We start from the raw sequence: 19,691 nt of genomic DNA on the forward strand, positions 1-19,691 counted from the left end.
AAGAGGGTTCAACGCTGGCCGACCACTCTCAAAAAGTCGTAGACTCTCGAGGCACGCCCGGAGGTTAAAAAGACGGTCCCCTTCACCCCGAGAAGTCGGAGTCAGAGTTGCGCTGGCTACCACCCCCAAGCTCAGGAAAAATTACATTGACATAAATACCCCAGAAAGTGGAGGGGAAAACTAGCCCCGCTGGTAGCGTAGTGTTTATCACAGCAGACCGGTATTGTGCAGGTGGTTTGTTCGGATCCCACCTGGAGGCATTTTTTCTCCACCATATCTTTCCAAATTATTTCACTGTTTCAATGACCTACCATATCCATCATTTGCTTTACGGCGTTTTCTTGATTGCCAACCCTTATTTTCTGTCTTATTTCAACTTGTCCCTTATTTCCTATTCTGATTCGCTACATGCATAGCGAGGGTCTCTGTTCTGGCAGTCTTGGTGCCATACTGAGGTTAAGAGGGTTCAACGCTGGCCGACCTCTCTCAAAATGTCGTAGACTCTCGAGTCACGGCGGGGAGGGTAAAAAGAAGGTCCCTTTCACCCCGAGAAGTCGAAGTCAGAGTGGCGCTGCCTACTACCCCAGGCACAGGCAAAAATTACATTGACATAAATACCCCAGAAAGTGGAGGGGAAAACTAGCCCCGCTGGTAGCGTAGTGGTTACCGCACCAGAGCGGTATTCTGCAGGTCGTGGGTTGGGATCCCACCTGGCGGGCATGTTTCCTCTACCATATCTTTCCAAAATATTTCACTGTTTCAATGACTTACCATATCCATCCTCTGCTTTACGACGTTTTGTTGACTGCCAACCCTTATTTTCTGTCTTATTTCAACGGGTCCCACATTTCCTATTCTTATTTGCTACATGCGGAGCGAGGGCCTCTGTTCTGGCTGTCTTGTGCCATATGGAGATTAAGAGGGTTCAATGCTGGCCGACCACTCTCAAAATGCGTAGACACTCGAATCACAGCCGAGGGGTTAAAAAGAAGGTCCCCTTCACCCCGAAAAGTCGGAGTCGGAGCGGCACTGGCTACCACCCCCAAGCACAGGAAAAAATTACATTGACATAAATACCCCAGAAAATGGAGGGGAAAACTAGCCCCGCTGGTAGCATAGTGGTCATCGTACCAGACCAGTATTCTGCAGGTCGTGCGTTCTGATCCCACCTGGCGGGCATTTTTTCTCCACCTTTTCTTTCCAATTATTTGTCTGTTTCAATGACCTACCATATCCTCCCCTTTGCTTTACGACGTTTTCTTAACTGTCAACCCTTATTTTTGGTCTTATTTCAATGGGTGCCTCAGTTCCTATTCTGATTAGCTACATGCATAGCAAGGGCCTCTGTACTGGCAGTCTTGGCGCCATAGGGAGGTAAGAGGGTACAGCGCTGGCCGACCACTCTCAAAATGTCGTAGAGTCTCGAGTCACGGCCGGGGGGTTAAAAAAAAGCTCCGCTCCACCCCGAGAAGTCGGAGTCGCAGTGGCGCTGGCTACCACCCCCAAGCACAGGAAAAATTACATTGACATAAATACCCAAGAAAGTGGAGGGGAAAACTAGCCCCGCTGGTAGCGTAGTGGTTATCGCAGCAGAACGGTATTCTGGAGGTGGTGGGTTAAGATCCCACCTGGCGGGAATTTTTTCTCCACTTTCTGTCTCTCCAAATTCTTTATCGATTTCAATAACCTACCATAACCTCCCCTTTGCTTTCCTAGGCTTTCTTGTCGGCCAACGCTTATTTTCTCTCTTTTTTCAATGAGTCCCTCATTTCCTATTCTCATTCTCTACATGCATAGCGAAGGCCTCTGTTCTGGCAGTCTTGGTGCCATAGGGAGCATTAGAGGGTTCAAAGCTGGTCGACCACTCTAGACATGTCATAGACACTCGAGTCAAAGCCAGGGGGTTAAAAAGAAGGTCTCCTTCACCCCGAGTGGTCGGAGTGGGAGTGGAGCGGGCTACCAACCCCGAGCACAGAAAAAATTACATTGACATAAATACTCCCTAAAGTGGAGGGGAAAAGTAGCCCCGCCGGTAGCGTAGTGGTTTTCACACCAGACCGGTATTCTGGAGGTCGTGGGTTTGGATACCACCTCGCGGACATTTTTTTCTCCACTTTCTTTCTTTCCAAATTCTTTATCTGTTTCCATGACCTACAATATCCTCCCCTATGCTTTCCGAGGTTTTCTTGATTGCCAACGCTTATTTTCTCATTTTTTAACGAGTCCCTCATTCCCTATTCTGATTCGCTACATGCGTAGCGAAGGCGTCTGTTCTGGCAGTCTTGGTGCCATAGGGAGCTTAGGAGGGTTCAACGCTGGTCGACCACTCTAGACATGTCATAGACACTCGAGTCAAGGACAGGGGGTTAAAAAGAACGTCCCCTTCACCCCGAGTGGTCGGAGTGGGAGTGGAGCTGGCTACGAACCCCGAGAACAGGAAAAAATTACATTGACATAAATACTCCCTAAAGTGGAGGGGAAAAGTAGCCCCGCCGGTAGCGTAGTGGTTATCGCACCAGACCGGTATTCTGGAGGTCGTGGGTTTGGATACCATCTGGCGGGCATTTTTTTCTCCACTTTCTTGCTTTCCAAATTCTTTATCGGTTTCAATGACCTACCATAACCTCCCCTTTGCTTTCCTAGGTTTTTTTGTCGGCCAACGCTTATTTTCTCTCTTTTTTCAATGGGTAGAAAGTGGAGGGGAAAACTAGCCCTGCTGGTCGCGTAAAGGTTATCGCACCAGACCGATATTCTGCAGGTCTTGGGTTCGGATTCCACCTGGCGGGCATTTTTTCTCCACCTTTTCTTGCCAAATTATTTGTCTGTTTCAATGACCTACTATATCCTCCCCTTTGCTTTACGACGTTTTCTTGACTGCCAACGCTTATTTTCTGTCTTATTCCAACAGGTCCCTCATTTCCTATTCTGATTTGCTGCATGCGTAGCGAGGGCCTCTGTTCTGGCAATCTTGGTGCCATTGGGAGGTTAAGAGGGTTCAACGCTGGCCCACCACTCTTCAAATGTCGTAGACTGTCGACTCACGGCTGGGGGGTAAAAAGAAGGTCCCCTTCACCCCGAGAAGTCGGAGTCAGAGTGGCGCTGGCTACCACCCGACAAGCACAAGAAAAAATTACATTGACATAAATACCCCAGAAACTGGAGGGGAAAACTAGCCCCGCTGGTAGCGTAGTGGTTATCGCACCAGACCGGTATTCTGCAGGTCGTGGGTTCGGATCCCACCTGGCGGGCATTTTTTCTTCACCTTTTCTTTCCAAATTATTTGTCTGTTTCAATGACCTACCATATCCTCCCCTTTGCTTTACGACGTTTTCTTGACTGCCAACGCTTATTTCATCTTATTCAAACAAGTCCCTCATTTCCTATTCTGATTTGCTACATGCGTAGCGAGCGCCTCTGTTCTGGCAGTCTTGGTGCTACAGGGAGGTTACGAGGGTTCAATGCTGGCCATCCACTCTCAAAATGTCGTAGACACTCGAGTCACGGCCGGGGGGTTAAAAAGAAGGTCCCCTTCACCCCGAGAATTCGGAGTCGGAGTGGCGCTGGCTACCACAACCAAGCACAGGAAAAAAATTATATTGACATTAGTACCCCTAAAAGTGGAGGGGAAAACTAGCCCCGCTGGTAGCGTAGTGGTTATCGCACCAGACTAGTATTCTGCAGGTCGTGTCCCACCTGGCGGGCAGTTTTTCTCCACCTTTTCTTTCCAAATTATTTGTCTGTTTCAATGACCTACCATATACTCCCCTTTGCTTTACGACGTTTTCTTGACTGCCAACCCTTATTTTCTGTCTTATTTCAATGGGTGCCTAAATTCCTATTCTGATTCGCTACATGCATAGCAAGGGCCTCTGTACTGGCAGTCTTGGCGCCATCGGGAGGTAAGAGGGTACAGCGCTGGCCGACCACTCTCAAAATGTCGTAGAGTCTCGAGTCATGGCCGGGGGGTTAAAAAGAAGGTCCGCTTCACCCCGAGAAGTCGGAGTCGGAGTGGCACTGGCAACCACGCCCAACACAGGAAAAAATTATATTGACATTAGTACCCCAGAAAGTGGAAGGGAAAACTAGACCCGCTGTTTGCGTAGTGGTTATCGCACCAGACCTGTATTCGGCAGTTCGTGGGTTCGGATCCCACCTGGCAGGCATTTTTTCTCCACCTTTTCTTTGAAAATTATTTGTCTGTTTCAATGACCTATCATAGCCGCCCCTCTGCTTTACGACGTTTTCTTGACTGCCAACGCCTATTTTCTGTCTTATTCCAACAATTCCCTCATTTTCAATTCTGATTTGCTACATGCGTAGCAAGCGCCTCTGTTCCTCCCGTCTTGGTGCCATAGGGAGGTTAACAGGGTTCAACGCTGAACGACCACTCTCAAAATGTTGTAGACACTCGAGTTACGGCCGGGGGGTTAAAAAGAAGGTCCCCTTCACCCCGAGAAGTCGGAGTCGGAGTGGTGCTGGCTACCACCCCGAAGCACATAAAAAAATTCAATTGACATAAACACCCCAGAAAGTGGAGGGGAAAACTAGCCCTGCTGGTCGTGTAGTGGTTATCGCACCAGACCGATATTCTGCAGGTATTGGGTGCGGAACCCACATGGCGGGCATTTTTTCTCCACCTTTTCTTTCCAAAATATTTGTCTGTTTCAATGACCTACCATATCCTCCTCTTTGCTTTACGACGTTTTCTTGACTGCCAACGCTTATTTTCTGTCTTATTTCCACGGGTCCCTCATTTCCTATTCTGATTCGCAAGATGCATAGCGAGGGCCTCTGTTCGGGCAGTCTGGGTGCCGTAGGGAGGTTAAGAGGGTTCAACGCTGGCCCACCACTCTTCAAAAGTCGTAGACTGTCGTGTCACGGCTGGAGGGTTAAAAAGAAGGTCACCTTCACCCCGAGAAGTCAGAGTCGGAGTGGTGCTTGGCTACCACCCCCAAGCACAGAAAAAAATTACATTGACATAAATACCCCAGGAAGTGGAGGGGAAGAGTAGCCCCGCTGGTAACGTAGTGGTTATCGCACCAGACTAATATTCTGCAGGTCGTGGGTTCGGATCCCACCTGGCGGGCAGTTTTTCTCCATCTTTTCTTTCCAAATTATTTGTCTGTTTCCATGACCTACCATATCCTCCCCTTTGCTTTACGACGTTTTCTTGACTGCCAACCCTTATTTGCTGTCTTATTTGAATGGATGCCTTAATTCCTATTCTGATTCGCTACATGTATAGCAATGGCCTCTGTTCTGGGAGTCTTGGTGCCATAGGGAGGTTAAGAGGGTTCAACACTGGCCGACCACTCTCAAAATGTCGTAGACACTCGAGTCACGGCCGGGGGGTTTAAAAGAAGGTCCCCTTCACCCCGAGAAGTCGGTGTCGGAGTGGCGCTGGCTACCACCCCCAAGCACAGGAAAAAATTACGTTGACATAAATACCCCAGAAAGTGGAGGGGCAAACTAGCCCCGCTGATTGCGTAGTGGTCAGCGCACCACATCGGTATTCTGCAGGTCGTGGGTTCGGATCCCACCTGGCGGGCATTTTTTTTCCACGTTTTCTTTCAAAATATTTCTTTGATTCAATGATCTACCATATCCTCCCCTTTGCTTTAAAACGTTTTCTTGACTGCCAACCCTTATTTTCTGTCTTATTTCAAAGGGTCCCTCATTTCCTATTGTGATTCGCTACATGCATATCGAGGGCCTCTGTTCTGGCAGTCTTGGTGTCATAGGGAAGTTAAGAGAGTTGAACGTGGCCGACCACTCTCAAAATGTTGTAGAGTCTCGAGTCATGGCCGGGAGGTTAAAAAGAAGGTCCCCTTCACCCCGAGAAGTAGGCGTCGGAGTGGAGCTGGCTACATTCCCACGCACAGGAAAAAATTACATCGACATAAATAATAAACACCCAAGAAAGTGGAGGGGAAAACTAGCCCCGCTGGTAGCGTAGTGGTTATCGCAGCAGACTGGTATTCTGCAGGTGGTGGGTTCAGATACAACCTGGCGGGAATTTTTTCTCCACTTTCTGTCTTTCCAAATTCTTTATCGTTTTCAATGACCTACCATAACCTCCCCTTTGCTTTCCTAGGTTTTCTTGTCGGCCAACGCTTATTTTCTCTCTTTTTTCAATGCGTCCCTCATTTCCTATTCTGATTCTCTACATGCATAGCGAAGGCCTCTGTTCTGGCAGTATTGGTGCCATAGGGAGCATTAGAGGGTTCAACGCTGGTCGACCACTCTAGACATGTCATAGACACTCGAGTCAAAGCCAGGGGGTTAAAAAGAAGGTCCCCTTCACCCCGAGTGGTCGGAGTGGGAGTAGAGCTGGCTACCAACCCCGGAGCACACAAAAAATTACATTGACATAAATACTCCCTAAAGTGGAGGGGAAAAGTAGCCCCGCCGGTAGCGTAGTGGTTATCGCACCAGACCGGTATTCTGGAGGTCGTGGGTTTGGATACCATCTGGCGGGCATTTTTTTCTCCACTTTCTTGCTTTCCAAATTCTTTATCGGTTTCAATGACCTACCATAACCTCCCCTTTGCTTTCCTAGGTTTTTTTGTCGGCCAACGCTTATTTTCTCTCTTTTTTCAATGGGTAGAAAGTGGAGGGGAAAACTAGCCCGGCTGGTCGCGTAAGGGTTATCGCACCAGACCGATATTCTGCAGGTCTTGGGTTCGGATTCCACCTGGCGGGCATTTTTTCTCCACCTTTTCTTGCCAAATTATTTGTCTGTTTCAATGACCTACTATATCCTCCCCTTTGCTTTACGACGTTTTCTTGACTGCCAACGCTTATTTTCTGTCTTATTCCAACAGGTCCCTCATTTCCTATTCTGTTTTGCTGCATGCGTAGCGAGGGCCTCTGTTCTGGCAATCTTGGTGCCATAGGGAGGTTAAGAGGGTTCAACGCTGGCCCACCACTCTTCAAATGTCGTAGACTGTCGACTCACGGCTGGGGGGTAAAAAGAAGGTCCCCTTCACCCCGAGAAGTCGGAGTCAGAGTGCCGCTGGCTACCACCCGACAAGCACAAGAAAAAATTACATTGACATAAATACCCCAGAAACTGGAAGGGAAAACTAGCCCCGCTGGTAGCGTAGTGGTTATCGCACCAGACCGGTATTCTGCAGGTCGTGGGTTCGGATCCCACCTGGCGGGCATTTTTTCTTCACCTTTTCTTTCCAAATTATTTGTCTGTTTCAATGACCTACCATATCCTCCCCTTTGCTTTACGACGTTTTCTTGACTGCCAACGCTTATTTCATCTTATTCAAACAAGTCCCTCATTTCCTATTCTGATTTGCTACATGCGTAGCGAGCGCCTCTGTTCTGGCAGTCTTGGTGCTACAGGGAGGTTACGAGGGTTCAACGCTGGCCATCCACTCTCAAAATGTCGTAGACACTCGAGTCACGGCCGGGGGGTTAAAAAGAAGGTCCCCTTCACCCCGAGAATTCGGAGTCGGAGTGGCGCTGGCTACCACAACCAAGCACAGGAAAAAAATTATATTGACATTAGTACCCCTAAAAGTGGAGGGGAAAACTAGCCCCGCTGGTTGCGTAGTGGTTATCGCACCAGACCGGTATTCTGCAGGTCGTGGGTTCGGATCCCACCTGGCGGGCATTTTTTCTTCACCTTTTCTTTCCAAATTATTTGTCTGTTTCAATGACCTACCATATCCTCCCCTTTGCTTTACGACGTTTTCTTGACTGCCAACGCTTATTTCATCTTATTCAAACAAGTCCCTCATTTCCTATTCTGATTTGCTACATGCGTAGCGAGCGCCTCTGTTCTGGCAGTCTTGGTGCTACAGGGAGGTTACGAGGGTTCAACGCTGGCCATCCACTCTCAAAATGTCGTAGACACTCGAGTCACGGCCGGGGGGTTAAAAAGAAGGTCCCCTTCACCCCGAGAATTCGGAGTCGGAGTGGCGCTGGCTACCACAACCAAGCACAGGAAAAAAATTATATTGACATTAGTACCCCTAAAAGTGGAGGGGAAAACTAGCCCCGCTGGTAGCGTAGTGGTTATCGCACCAGACTAGTATTCTGCAGGTCGTGTCCCACCTGGCGGGCAGTTTTTCTCCACCTTTTCTTTCCAAATTATTTGTCTGTTTCAATGACCTACCATATACTCCCCTTTGCTTTACGACGTTTTCTTGACTGCCAACCCTTATTTTCTGTCTTATTTCAATGGGTGCCTAAATTCCTATTCTGATTCGCTACATGCATAGCAAGGGCCTCTGTACTGGCAGTCTTGGCGCCATCGGGAGGTAAGAGGGTACAGCGCTAGCCGACCACTCTCAAAATGTCGTAGAGTCTCGAGTCATGGCCGGGGGGTTAAAAAGAAGGTCCGCTTCACCCCGAGAAGTCGGAGTCGGAGTGGCACTGGCAACCACGCCCAACACAGGAAAAAATTATATTGACATTAGTACCCCAGAAAGTGGAAGGGAAAACTAGACCCGCTGTTTGCGTAGTGGTTATCGCACCAGACCTGTATTCTGCAGTTCGTGGGTTCGGATCCCACCTGGCAGGCATTTTTTCTCCACCTTTTCTTTGAAAATTATTTGTCTGTTTCAATGACCTATCATAGCCGCCCCTCTGCTTTACGACGTTTTCTTGACTGCCAACGCCTATTTTCTGTCTTATTCCAACAATTCCCTCATTTTCAATTCTGATTTGCTACATGCGTAGCAAGCGCCTCTGTTCCTCCCGTCTTGGTGCCATAGGGAGGTTAACAGGGTTCAACGCTGAACGACCACTCTCAAAATGTTGTAGACACTCGAGTTACGGCCGGGGGGTTAAAAAGAAGGTCCCCTTCACCCCGAGAAGTCGGAGTCGGAGTGGTGCTGGCTACCACCCCGAAGCACATAAAAAAATTCAATTGACATAAACACCCCAGAAAGTGGAGGGGAAAACTAGCCCTTCTGGTCGTGTAGTGGTTATCGCACCAGACCGATATTCTGCAGGTATTGGGTGCGGAACCCACATGGCGGGCATTTTTTCTCCACCTTTTCTTTCCAAAATATTTGTCTGTTTCAATGACCTACCATATCCTCCTCTTTGCTTTACGACGTTTTCTTGACTGCCAACGCTTATTTTCTGTCTTATTTCCACGGGTCCCTCATTTCCTATTCTGATTCGCAAGATGCATAGCGAGGGCCTCTGTTCGGGCAGTCTGGGTGCCGTAGGGAGGTTAAGAGGGTTCAACGCTGGCCCACCACTCTTCAAAAGTCGTAGACTGTCGTGTCACGGCTGGAGGGTTAAAAAGAAGGTCACCTTCACCCCGAGAAGTCAGAGTCTTAGTGGTGCTGGCTACCACCCCCAAGCACAGAAAAAAATTACATTGACATAAATACCCCAGGAAGTGGAGGGGAAGAGTAGCCCCGCTGGTAACGTAGTGGTTATCGCACCAGACTAATATTCTGCAGGTCGTGGGTTCGGATCCCACCTGGCGGGCAGTTTTTCTCCATCTTTTCTTTCCAAATTATTTGTCTGTTTCCATGACCTACCATATCCTCCCCTTTGCTTTACGACGTTTTCTTGACTGCCAACCCTTATTTGCTGTCTTATTTGAATGGATGCCTTAATTCCTATTCTGATTCGCTACATGTATAGCAATGGCCTCTGTTCTGGGAGTCTTGGTGCCATAGGGAGGTTAAGAGGGTTCAACACTGGCCGACCACTCTCAAAATGTCGTAGACACTCGAGTCACGGCCGGGGGGTTTAAAAGAAGGTCCCCTTCACCCCGAGAAGTCGGTGTCGGAGTGGCGCTGGCTACCACCCCCAAGCACAGGAAAAAATTACATTGACATAAATACCCCAGAAAGTGGAGGGGCAAACTAGCCCCGCTGATTGCGTAGTGGTCAGCGCACCACATCGGTATTCTGCAGGTCGTGGGTTCGGATCCCACCTGGCGGGCATTTTTTTTCCACGTTTTCTTTCAAAATATTTCTTTGATTCAATGATCTACCATATCCTCCCCTTTGCTTTAAAACGTTTTCTTGACTGCCAACCCTTATTTTCTGTCTTATTTCAAAGGGTCCCTCATTTCCTATTGTGATTCGCTACATGCATATCGAGGGCCTCTGTTCTGGCAGTCTTGGTGTCATAGGGAAGTTAAGAGAGTTGAACGTGGCCGAGCACTCTCAAAATGTTGTAGAGTCTCGAGTCATGGCCGGGAGGTTAAAAAGAAGGTCCCCTTCACCCCGAGAAGTAGGCGTCGGAGTGGAGCTGGCTACATTCCCACGCACAGGAAAAAATTACATCGACATAAATAATAAACACCCAAGAAAGTGGAGGGGAAAACTAGCCCCGCTGGTAGCGTAGTGGTTATCGCAGCAGACTGGTATTCTGCAGGTGGTGGGTTCAGATACAACCTGGCGGGAATTTTTTCTCCACTTTCTGTCTTTCCAAATTCTTTATCGTTTTCAATGACCTACCATAACCTCCCCTTTGCTTTCCTAGGTTTTCTTGTCGGCCAACGCTTATTTTCTCTCTTTTTTCAATGCGTCCCTCATTTCCTATTCTGATTCTCTACATGCATAGCGAAGGCCTCTGTTCTGGCAGTATTGGTGCCATAGGGAGCATTAGAGGGTTCAACGCTGGTCGACCACTCTAGACATGTCATAGACACTCGAGTCAAAGCCAGGGGGTTAAAAAGAAGGTCCCCTTCACCCCGAGTGGTCGGAGGGGGAGTAGAGCTGGCTACCAACCCCGGAGCACACAAAAAATTACATTGACATAAATACTCCCTAAAGTGGAGGGGAAAAGTAGCCCCGCCGGTAGCGTAGTGGTTATCGCACCAGACCGGTATTCTGGAGGTCGTGGGTTTGGATACCATCTGGCGGGCATTTTTTTCTCCACTTTCTTGCTTTCCAAATTCTTTATCGGTTTCAATGACCTACCATAACCTCCCCTTTGCTTTCCTAGGTTTTTTTGTCGGCCAACGCTTATTTTCTCTCTTTTTTCAATGGGTAGAAAGTGGAGGGGAAAACTAGCCCTGCTGGTCGCGTAAAGGTTATCGCACCAGACCGATATTCTGCAGGTCTTGGGTTCGGATTCCACCTGGCGGGCATTTTTTCTCCACCTTTTCTTGCCAAATTATTTGTCTGTTTCAATGACCTACTATATCCTCCCCTTTGCTTTACGACGTTTTCTTGACTGCCAACGCTTATTTTCTGTCTTATTCCAACAGGTCCCTCATTTCCTATTCTGTTTTGCTGCATGCGTAGCGAGGGCCTCTGTTCTGGCAATCTTGGTGCCATAGGGAGGTTAAGAGGGTTCAACGCTGGCCCACCACTCTTCAAATGTCGTAGACTGTCGACTCACGGCTGGGGGGTAAAAAGAAGGTCCCCTTCACCCCGAGAAGTCGGAGTCAGAGTGCCGCTGGCTACCACCCGACAAGCACAAGAAAAAATTACATTGACATAAATACCCCAGAAACTGGAAGGGAAAACTAGCCCCGCTGGTAGCGTAGTGGTTATCGCACCAGACCGGTATTCTGCAGGTCGTGGGTTCGGATCCCACCTGGCGGGCATTTTTTCTTCACCTTTTCTTTCCAAATTATTTGTCTGTTTCAATGACCTACCATATCCTCCCCTTTGCTTTACGACGTTTTCTTGACTGCCAACGCTTATTTCATCTTATTCAAACAAGTCCCTCATTTCCTATTCTGATTTGCTACATGCGTAGCGAGCGCCTCTGTTCTGGCAGTCTTGGTGCTACAGGGAGGTTACGAGGGTTCAACGCTGGCCATCCACTCTCAAAATGTCGTAGACACTCGAGTCACGGCCGGGGGGTTAAAAAGAAGGTCCCCTTCACCCCGAGAATTCGGAGTCGGAGTGGCGCTGGCTACCACAACCAAGCACAGGAAAAAAATTATATTGACATTAGTACCCCTAAAAGTGGAGGGGAAAACTAGCCCCGCTGGTTGCGTAGTGGTTATCGCACCAGACTAGTATTCTGCAGGTCGTGTCCCACCTGGCGGGCAGTTTTTCTCCACCTTTTCTTTCCAAATTATTTGTCTGTTTCAATGACCTACCATATACTCCCCTTTGCTTTACGACGTTTTCTTGACTGCCAACCCTTATTTTCTGTCTTATTTCAATGGGTGCCTAAATTCCTATTCTGATTCGCTACATGCATAGCAAGGGCCTCTGTACTGGCAGTCTTGGCGCCATCGGGAGGTAAGAGGGTACAGCGCTGGCCGACCACTCTCAAAATGTCGTAGAGTCTCGAGTCATGGCCGGGGGGTTAAAAAGAAGGTCCGCTTCACCCCGAGAAGTCGGAGGCGGAGTGGCACTGGCAACCACGCCCAAGCACAGGAAAAAATTATATTGACATTAGTACCCCAGAAAGTGGAGGGGAAAACTAGACCCGCTGTTAGCGTAGTGGTTATCGCACCAGACCTGTATTCTGCAGTTCGTGGGTTCGGATCCCACCTGGCAGGCATTTTTTCTCCACCTTTTCTTTGAAAATTATTTGTCTGTTTCAATGACCTATCATAGCCGCCCCTCTGCTTTACGACGTTTTCTTGACTGCCAACGCCTATTTTCTGTCTTATTCCAACAATTCCCTCATTTTCAATTCTGATTTGCTACATGCGTAGCAAGCGCCTCTGTTCCTCCCGTCTTGGTGCCATAGGGAGGTTAACAGGGTTCAACGCTGAACGACCACTCTCAAAATGTCGTAGACACTCGAGTTACGGCCGGGGGGTTAAAAAGAAGGTCCCCTTCACCCCGAGAAGTCGGAGTCGGAGTGGTGCTGGCTACCACCCCGAAGCACATGAAAAAGTTCAATTGACATAAACACCCCAGAAAGTGGAGGGGAAAACTAGCCCTGCTGGTCGTGTAGTGGTTATCGCACCAGACCGATATTCTGCAGGTATTGGGTGCGGAACCCACATGGCGGGCATTTTTTCTCCACCTTTTCTTTCCAAATTATTTGTCTGTTTCAATGACCTACCATATCCTCCTCTTTGCTTTACGACGTTTTCTTGACTGCCAACGCTTATTTTCTGTCTTATTTCCACGGGTCCCTCATTTCCTATTCTGATTCGCAACATGCATAGCGAGGGCCTCTGTTCGGGCAGTCTTGGTGCCGTAGGGAGGTTAAGAGGGTTCAACGCTGGCCCACCACTCTTCAAAAGTCGTACACTGTCGTGTCACGGCTGGAGGGTTAAAAAGAAGGTCACCTTCACCCCGAGAAGTCAGAGTCGGAGTGGTGCTGGCTACCACCCCCAAGCACAGAAAAAAATTACATTGACATAAATACCCCAGGAAGTGGAGGGGAAGAGTAGCCCCGCTGGTAACGTAGTGGTTATCGCACCAGACTAATATTCTGCAGGTCGTGGGTTCGGATCCCACCTGGCGGGCAGTTTTTCTCCATCTTTTCTTTCCAAATTATTTGTCTGTTTCCATGACCTACCATATCCTCCCCTTTGCTTTACGACGTTTTCTTGACTGCCAACCCTTATTTGCTGTCTTATTTGAATGGATGCCTTAATTCCTATTCTGATTCGCTACATGTATAGCAATGGCCTCTGTTCTGGCAGTCTTGGTGCCATAGGGAGGTTAAGAGGGTTCAACACTGGCCGACCACTCTCAAAATGTCGTAGACACTCGAGTCACGGCCGGGGGGTTTAAAAGAAGGTCCCCTTCACCCCGAGAAGTCGGTGTCGGAGTGCCGCTGGCTACCACCCCCAAGCACAGGAAAAAATTACATTGACATAAATACCCCAGAAAGTGGAGGGGCAAACTAGCCCCGCTGATTGCGTAGTGGTCAGCGCACCACATCGGTATTCTGCAGGTCGTGGGTTCGGATCCCACCTGGCGGGCATTTTTTTTCCACGTTTTCTTTCAAAATATTTCTTTGATTCAATGATCTACCATATCCTCCCCTTTGCTTTAAAACGTTTTCTTGACTGCCAACCCTTATTTTCTGTCTTATTTCAAAGGGTCCCTCATTTCCTATTGTGATTCGCTACATGCATATCGAGGGCCTCTGTTCTGGCAGTCTTGGTGTCATAGGGAAGTTAAGAGAGTTGAACGTGGCCGACCACTCTCAAAATGTTGTAGAGTCTCGAGTCATGGCCGGGAGGTTAAAAAGAAGGTCCCCTTCACCCCGAGAAGTAGGCGTCGGAGTGGAGCTGGCTACATTCCCACGCACAGGAAAAAATTACATCGACATAAATAATAAACACCCAAGAAAGTGGAGGGGAAAACTAGCCCCGCTGGTAGCGTAGTGGTTATCGCAGCAGACTGGTATTCGGCAGGTGGTGGGTTCAGATACAACCTGGCGGGAATTTTTTCTCCACTTTCTGTCTTTCCAAATTCTTTATCGTTTTCAATGACCTACCATAACCTCCCCTTTGCTTTCCTAGGTTTTCTTGTCGGCCAACGCTTATTTTCTCTCTTTTTTGAATGCGTCCCTCATTTCCTATTCTGATTCTCTACATGCATAGCGAAGGCCTCTGTTCTGGCAGTATTGGTGCCATAGGGAGCATTAGAGGGTTCAACGCTGGTCGACCACTCTAGACATGTCATAGACACTCGAGTCAAAGCCAGGGGGTTAAAAAGAAGGTCCCCTTCACCCCGAGTGGTTGGAGTGGGAGTAGAGCTGGCTACCAACCCCGGAGCACAGAAAAAATTACATTGACCTAAATACTCCCTAAAGTGGAGGGGAAAAGTAGCCCCGCCGGTAGCGTAGTGGTTATCGCACCAGACTGGTATTCTGGAGGTCGTGGGTTTGGATACCACCTGGCGGACATTTTTTTCTCCACTTTCTTTATTTCCAAATTTTTTATCTGTTTAAATGACCTACCATATCCTCCCCTGTGCTTTCCGAGGTTTTCTTGACTGACAACGCTTATTTTCTCTCTTTTTTTAACGAGTCCCTCATTCCCTATTCTGATTCGCTACATGCGTAGCGAAGGCGTCTGTTCTGGCAGTCTTGGTGCCATTGGGAGCTTAGGAGGGTTCAACGCTGGTCGACCACTTTAGACATGTCATAGACACTCGAGTCAAGGACAGGGGGTTAAAAAGAAGGTCCCCTTCACCCCGTGTGGTCGGAGTGGGAGTGGAGCTGGCTACCAACACCGAGCACAGAAAAAAATAACATTGACATAAATACTCCCTAAAGTGGAGGGGAAAAGTAGCCCCGCCGATAGCGTAGTGGTTATCGCAGCAGACCGGTATTCTGCAAGTCGTGGGTTCGGATCCCACCTGGCGGGAATTTTTTCTCCACCATATCTTTCGAAATTATTTCACTGTTTCAATGACCTACCATATCCTCCCCTTTGCTTTAAAACGTATTCTTGACTGCCAACCCTTATTTTCTGTCTTATTTCAAAGGGTCCCTCATTTCCTATTGTGATTCGCTACATGCATATCGAGGGCCTCTGTTCTGGCAGTCTTGGTGTCATTGGGAAGTTAAGAGAGTTGAACGTGGCCGACCACTCTCAAAATGTTGTAGAGTCTCGAGTCATGGCCGGGAGGTTAAAAAGAAGGTCCCCTTCACCCCGAGAAGTAGGCGTCGGAGTGGAGCTGGCTACATTCCCACGCACAGGAAAAAATTACATCGACATAAATAATAAACACCCAAGAAAGTGGAGGGGAAAACTAGCCCCGCTGGTAGCGTAGTGGTATTCTGCAGGTGGTGGGTTCAGATCCAACCTGGCGGGAATTTTTTCTCCACTTTCTGTCTTTCCAAATTCTTTATCGTTTTCAATGACCTACCATAGCCTCCCCTTTGCTTTCCTAGGTTTTCTTGTCGGCCAACGCTTATTTTCTCTCTTTTTTCAATGCGTCCCTCATTTCCTATTCTGATTCTCTACATGCATAGCGAAGGCCTCTGTTCTGGCAGTATTGGTGCCATAGGGAGCATTAGAGGGTTCAACGCTGGTCGACCACTCTAGACATGTCATAGCCACTCGAGTCAAAGCCAGGGGGTTAAAAAGAAGGTCCCCTTCACCCCGAGTGGTCGGAGTGGGAGTAGAGCTGGCTACCAACCCCGAGCACAGAAAAAATTACATTGACATAAATACTCCCTAAAGTGGAGGGGAAAAGTAGCCCCGCCGGTAGCGTAGTGGTTATCGCACCAGACCGGTATTCTGGAGGTCGTGGGTTTGGATACCACCTGGCGGACATTTTTTTCTCCACTTTCTTTCTTTCCAGATTTTTTATCTGTTTAAATGACCTACCATATCCTCCCCTGTGCTTTCCGAGGTTTTCTTGACTGCCAACGCTTATTTTCTCTCTTTTTTTAACGAGTCCCTCATTCCCTATTCTGATTCGCTACATGCGTAGCGAAGGCGTCTGTTCTGGCAGTCTTGGTGCCATAGGGAGCTTAGGAGGGTTCAACGCTGGTCGACCACTTTAGACATGTCATAGACACTCGAGTCAAGGACAGGGGGTTAAAAAGAAGGTCTCCTTCACCCCGTGTGGTCGGAGTGGGAGTGGAGCTGGCTACCAACCCCGAGCACAGAAAAAAATAACATTGACATAAATACTCCCTAAAGTGGAGGGGAAAAGTAGCCCCGCCGATAGCGTTGTGGTTATCGCAGCAGACCGGTATTCTGCAAGTCGTGGGTTCGGATCCCACCTGGCGGGCATTTTTTCTCCACCATATCTTTCCAAATTATTTCACTGTTTCAATGACCTACCATATCCTCCCCTTTGCTTTATGACGTTTTCTTGACTGCCAACCCTTATTTTCTGTCTTATTTCAAAGTGTCCCTTATTTCCTATTTTGATTCGCTACATGCATAGCGAGGGCCTATGTACTGGCAGTCTTGTTGCCATAGGGAGGTTAAGAGGGTTCAACGCTGGCCGACCACTCTCAAAATGTCGTAGACACTCGAATCATGGCCGGGGGGTTAAAAAGAAGGTCCTCTTCAACCCGAGAAGTCGGAGTCAGAGTGGCGCAAGCTACCACCCCCCGGCACAGGCAAACATAACATTGACAAATATACCCTAGAAAGTGGAGGGGAAAACTAGCCCCGCTGGTAGTGTAGTGGTTATCGCACCAGACCGGTATTCTGCTGGTCGTGGGTTCGGATCCCACCTGGAGGGCATTTTTACTCCAGGTTTTCTTGCCAAATTGTTTGTTTGTTTCAATGATCTACCATATCCTCCCCTTTGCTTTACAACGTTTTCTTGACTACCAACCCCTATTTTCTGTCTTATTTCAACAGGTCCCTGATTTCCTAGTCTGATTCGCTGCATGCATAGCGAGGGTCTCTGTTCTGGCAGTCTTGGTGCCATAGGGAGGTTAACAGGGTTCAACGCTGGCCGACCACTCTCAAAATGTCGTAGACTCTCGAGTCACGGGCGGAGGGTAAAAAGAAGGTGCCCTTCACCCCGGGAAGTCGGAGTCAGAGTGGCGCAAGCTACCACCCCCCGGCACAGGCAAACATAACATTGACATAAATACCCCAGAAAGTGGAGGGGAAAACTAGCCCCGCTGGTAGCGTAGTGGTTATCGCATCAGAGCGGTATTCTGCAGGTCGTGGGTTGTGATCCCACCTGGCGGGCATATTTTCTCCACCATACCTTTCGAAATTATTTCACTGTTTCAATGACCTCTCATATCCATCCTTTGCTTTACGACGTTTTCTTGACTGCCAACCTTTATTTTCTGTCTTAATTCAACGGGTCCCTAATTTCCTCTTCTTATTCGCTACATGCATAGCGAGTGCCTTTGTTCTGGCCGTCTTGTGCCATAGGGAGTTTAAGAGTGTTCAACGCTGGCCGACCACTATCAAAATGCGTAGACACTGGAATCAAAGCCAGGGGGTTAAAAAGAAGGTCCCCTTCACCCCGAGAAGTGAGAGTCGGAGCGGTGCTGGCTACCACCCCCAATCTCGGGAAAAAATTTCATTGACATAAATACCCCAGAAAGAGGAGGGGAAAACTAGCCCCGCTGGTTGCGTAGTGGTCATCGCACCAGACAGGTATTCTGCAGGTCATGGGTTCGGATCCCAGCTGGCGGGCATTTTTTTCTCCACATTTTCTTTCAACATTTTTTGTCTGTTTCAATGACCAATCATATCCTCCCCTTTGCTTTGCGACGTTTTCTTGACTACCAACCCTTATTTGCTGTCTTATTTGAACGGGTCTCTTATTTTCTATTCTGATTCGGTACATGCATAGCGAGGGCCTCTGTTCTGGCAGTCTTGCTGCCATAGGGGGGTTAAGAGTGTTCAACGCTGGCCGACCACTATCAAAATGCGTAGACACTGGAATCAAAGCCAGGGGGTTAAAAAGAAGGTGCTTTTCACCCCGGGAAGTCGGAGTCGGAGTGGCGCAAGCTACCACCCCCAGGGACAGGCAAACATTACATTGACATCAATACCCCAGAAAGTGGAGGGGAAAACTAGCCCCGCTGGTAGCGTAGTGGTTATCGCAGCAGACCGGTATTGTGCAGGTGGTTTGTTCGGATCCCACCTGGCGGGCATTTTTTCTCCACCATATCTTTCCAAATTATTTCACTGTTTCAATGACCTACCATATCCATCATTTGCTTTACGGCGTTTTCTTGATTGTCAACCCTTATTTTCTGTCTTATTTCAACTTGTCCCTTATTTCCTATTCTGATTCGCTACATGCATAGCGAGGGTCTCTGTTCTGGCAGTCTTGGTGCCATAGGGAGGTTAAGAGGGTTCAACGCTGGCCGACCACTCTCAAAATGTCGTAGAGTCTCGAGTCACGGCTGGGGGGTTAAAAAGAAGGTCCGCTTCACCCCGGGAAGTCAGAGTCGGAGTGGCGCTGGCTACCACCCCCAAGCACAGGAAAAATTACATTGACATCAATACCCAAGAAAGTGGAGGGGAAAACTAGCCCCGCTAGTAGCGTAGTGGTTATCGCAGCAGAACGGTATTCTGGAGGTGGTGGGTTCAGATCCCACCTGGCGGGAATTTTTTCTCCACTTTCTGTCTTTCCAAATTCTTTATCGATTTCAATAACCTACCATAACCTCCCCTTTGCTTTCCTAGGCTTTCTTGTCGGCCAACGCTTATTTTCTCTCTTTTTTCAATGAGTCCCTCATTTCCTATTCTCATTCTCTACATGCATAGCGAAGGCCTCTGTTCTGGCAGTCTTGGTGCCATAGGGAGCATTGGAGGGTTCAACGCTGGTCGACCACTCTAGACATGTCATAGACACTCGAGTCAAAGCCAGGAGGTTAAAAAGAAGGTCGCCTTCACCCCGAGTGGTCGGAGTGGGAGTGGAGCGGGCTACCAACTCCGAGCACAGAAAAAATTACATTGACCTAAATACTCCCTAAAGTGGAGGGGAAAAGTAGCCCCGCCGGTAGCGTAGTGGTTTTCACACCAGACCGGTATTCTGGAGGTCGTGGGTTTGGATACCACCTGGCGGACATTTTTTTTCTCCACTTTCTTTCTTTCCAAATTCTTTATCTGTTTCCATGACCTACCATATCCTCCCCTATGCTTTCCGAGGTTTTCTTGACTGCCAACGCTTATTTTCTCATTTTTTAACGAGTCCCTCATTCCCTATTCTGATTCGCTACATGCGTAACGAAGGCGTCTGTTCTGGCAGTCTTGGTGCCATAGGGAGCTTAGGAGGGTTCAACGCTGGTCGACCACTCTAGACATGTCATAGACACTCGAGTCAAGGACAGGGGGTTTAAAAGAACGTCCCCTTCACCCCGAGTGGTCGGAGTGGGAG

Source organism: Haemaphysalis longicornis, unplaced genomic scaffold (assembly GCF_048455015.1).
Source record: "Haemaphysalis longicornis isolate Haplotype H1 unplaced genomic scaffold, Haemaphysalis longicornis Haplotype H1 scaffold_27, whole genome shotgun sequence".
Taxonomy (NCBI): domain Eukaryota; kingdom Metazoa; phylum Arthropoda; class Arachnida; order Ixodida; family Ixodidae; genus Haemaphysalis; species Haemaphysalis longicornis.